Here is a 3997-nt window from a genome sequence, read left to right on the forward strand (position 1 = left end):
GCAGCAGGAAAGCAAAATGCTCAGGTCTTCTGTCTTCATTCCCTTAATTCTGCACCTTGAAGACAATCCAACCTACTTAGCTTTTGCTGTGAACCCCCTTTCCAACACTGCTGCCAAAATCTACTGCCACCTCAGAAGACTAACAAGAGTTCCTGAATACTTGGACATACTGAAATAGCATCCTAGATATTTATGTCACACTTGCTAACACTTAAGTAGAAGTGCCTCTTGTTCTTGTAGAAGAGCTATTTCTGCTAGAGTTTTAGAAGGCAGCAAAGGTATAATTATAATACACTCCTGCAAACAGAGCTGCGTACTCTCAAAACACATGAAAGCTTGAGACAGGATTGGTATTGGGACGCTACCTGTTGTATATTTTTATTTATCTATCTATCTATAAATCTAAACTTCACTGAGTTCAGCCTCGATAGAACTTATTCTCCTGCTCCACAAAGTCAGATTTAACCAGACAATCCTGTGTTAACTTCACATCCATTTCTGATTTTCAAAATTACCCTCCCACTCTTCACATAGACTTCAGCATCCCACCTACAATCTCTCATCTTTTCACTGCTGGTTTTGTTCTTCAGTCTTGGCCTCAGTCCAGCCTCTTCACAAAGCGTGGGAAAAAAAGCAGAGAAATATAAAGAAGTATAAAATCCTACAGCTCTCCTCCCAAAAAACCAGGGGCACTCATTATAAAAAAGTACCCCACACTGGAGGGGCATGGGGGGAGAGAAGGATGAAGATTCCTCTTGAATCTCATGAGGGATTCCATGCCTATACCATAGATACAGTTGTGTGTGTATACACACGTACATTAAGACCATATGCACATATGATTATATACATTTTTTTATTGAGCAGAAAAACTGGTCAGCACCATCAGAACCACAACGAGGAATGCAAACTCATTTGCACACAATAGGGATTAAATTCAATAGTGAATGCACAACTAAGTACTATTCCAATGCTACAGCCTGCTCCAGCTCAAGATTTCAGAGCTAAATTCCAGAATCAGACTGGGGTTTGAGGCAGAGCTAAACCACGCAGAGAGAGCACCACTTCTTAGGCACCATTACCCAAGACCCACTCACGGATTATCAGGCAGCTGTCTGTCAAAGTTTTGAAAAGCCCGGGTAATTCGTCAGTCAAAATGTTGACGTAAAAGAAAGCATCAAAATAACGATTGGTACAAGGTACTGAAATCCATTATTTACAGTTTCGGCCCCCATTACTGTAGCTGTTTCCCTGATATTGAGAATTCTCATTCTGGTGTAATTAAATAGTACCTCGGGAAAGATCCTGAACTGGTTCTGTCATGCAGTCCTGGACCTGCTGTCAAACTGCAAATACAGTTTCTGTCCACATACAAGACACTAGTCATGAAATCCTCAGTTCAGACACGAATGAACAGGTCCCCAATTAATCATTGTATTCTTTGCAAGAGCAGATAGCCTCATTAGGAAAGCGGCAGGACATTAACAAGTTCCACTTTGAGGGTGTCCAATTAACTCATCGACTAAACATGTGCCAGGGCAACTTCGACCGGCCTCGCTTTTCCAATCCCCTTTCTAGCTCCATCAATCGGGATCCCAGTCGTGTATAAAGTACCAGTTCTCTCTGTGCTTTACAATGCCTTTGAGACTGCCGCCAGTGGACAGCAAACTACGGCCGCTCAAGTGTTTAACAGGTCTTTCACTTGTGCCCATAAAAAGTTACGTGTGCACTCGGAGATTTCAGTGCAATTAAAAAATTTTAAAAAAACCCCAAACCCTCTACCTTATAAACAGGGAACGACCTGACCTGCCAACAATGGGCACAGTCGGAGCTCCCGTCTGGATCATGTCACGCCTCGATTTTTGCCGAATCTCGGCAGTGGGTGACCTTGCATACAAAGCGAGCTCTGAGACAAAAGCACTATAGGGTGAGTTAAGGACAAAGTGGCAGCTTTCAGCCTAGATTCTCAGATAGGCTGTCAAGTAAAACCTCTTGCCAGGGCAGGATTATTCCCTTGAGCATACATTTCCAGCATTTTGCCTCGTCTAATTTCTTTACCTGTCTTGAGCTTGGAGCCTCACAGTCGTTTCATGGGAAGAGCCATTCTGCAGCCTGGCAGGTGCTGAGGCTCAGCACAAAGGAGACTTTCACAATGGCCCGGCCACCGCCACCGCCAACACAGAAGGAGCAGGATCTCGGCCTCCAAAACGGCCTCCGGTCTCGCTACGTGAAAACCACCCAAGACTCTCTTTTGAGCCATCCCACTCTGAAGCTGCCTAGTTACATCCCCATTTCTCCATTTCTTTCCAAACATGACATTCACTTGCTTTAAATGGCTGAAAGGTATCATTTCTGCACTGTCATGAGTCAGAGCGAAATCCACTTTGTGTCTGCTTTTCCTCATCTGCTTCCATTCCATTTTATTTCCACTCTCCAAGTTTCAGTCTATGTGTAACCGTCTCTCTTGCACTCAGAGCTTCCCAAGTGTAAACACTAAGTACTATCATCATTTGTTTGCTCTAGAGACCCTCTTATTCATTATTCAAAATGGCACCAGGCATTTTTGCTCTAAGCAGTACTACAGGCACATCTTGCATATCTACCACCACAATCTATTCCTGAAGTACCTTCACCTGCTCTACCTTTCTGAGCCATTAGGAGAAGAAAAGAAATGAGTGAAGGAACCAGGAAAAGAGAGAAGGGATGGATATACTGGGGGGGAGTGTGAGTGTGAAGGGAATCAAACCCTGCAAATTTAAATTAAAACAACGGAGAAAAGCACAAGGCAGAAACAGCACCCAAGCCTTTGGCTAAGGTTCCCTCTTTGGTCTGTAGGAGGAACTGTGTCTCCGTGTCAAAAACCTGTGCTTTGTCAAGCGTGCGTTCACTGTCTTAGAGGTGAATGAAGACTTGTTGCTCAACATGGGATACAGCTCCTCTCATTGCAGATCAGAGACTTTTCCACAGGTTGCAGGAAGAGATTGCCCTGTCTCATGCCCAGCCAAAATCAACCAGTCCAATTTGTCTGTTCACAAGTTTATTAGTGCAGGGAAGAAACCTAAGACCAACCACAGCTTTAAAAGTATTTCTAAGCACTCAATTCCAGCTATGGTCTTGAGAAATATTTAAACTAATTCTGTGTTTGAGTGTAGCACATACTTCTGTTGCAGACAGAACATCACCAGATTGCAAATGCAATCAAAAGCCCATTCTCTTAGTTTAATTTGCCATTAATACACTGCAGGTTTATGGAGCCAAACAAAAACTGCAACTAAATTTTCATTGCCGGTTCAAACTGTTTCCAAGCAAATATCATAGCAACATTATCAGAACCTCTAGTTAATTTAATCCCAAATCCTCTACAATAAAACAACATGAGCACCTGCTAAAAAGAAAACAGAGAATGTCCTCTCGGGTAAACTGAGCATCTCCCCAGCTCCACATCAACAGGATCAGACTCCTGAGACAAAATCTGCCGTTTAAAGATCTTTTTGTGACTTTAAGAAAGAGAATAACCCAAACCCTAGGTTTTTATATATGTCATGCAGCACTTAAAGAGCAGAGCTTACAGATTTTTAATACATACCAAACACTGATAAATGTACTTATTTCAACCTAAACCACAACCATTATAAATGAGTGCCAACAGCTCAAGCAGCATTTTGCAGGTTCCCTTCTGTTTCATAACCACGAACTAAAAAAACCCAAACAACAAACCAAAAACCACTCTGTGACCGCAGCAGCACCCACTTCCTGAGGTGAAGGCGCCTCTTTGCTGAGGGAGCTCAGCACTCCGCAGCCAGGGAGCACCACCGCGCCCTGCAACCATCGGCAACTCGGGAAGGGAGCGATCGAGGCCTTGTCAGGAAAAATCAGTTATTCCAGCTTGAATTGTGCTTGAAGTGAACAGAAAGCAGCCGCCCGCGTTACCCAGAGAGACACGTTAGGCTGCAAGGCTGTGGGACGGGTGACGGCAGCCCCTCGGCCTCCAGGGGCC

This window comes from Apaloderma vittatum, unplaced genomic scaffold (assembly GCF_000703405.1).
Source record: "Apaloderma vittatum isolate BGI_N311 unplaced genomic scaffold, ASM70340v1 scaffold3416, whole genome shotgun sequence".
Lineage (NCBI taxonomy): Eukaryota > Metazoa > Chordata > Aves > Trogoniformes > Trogonidae > Apaloderma > Apaloderma vittatum.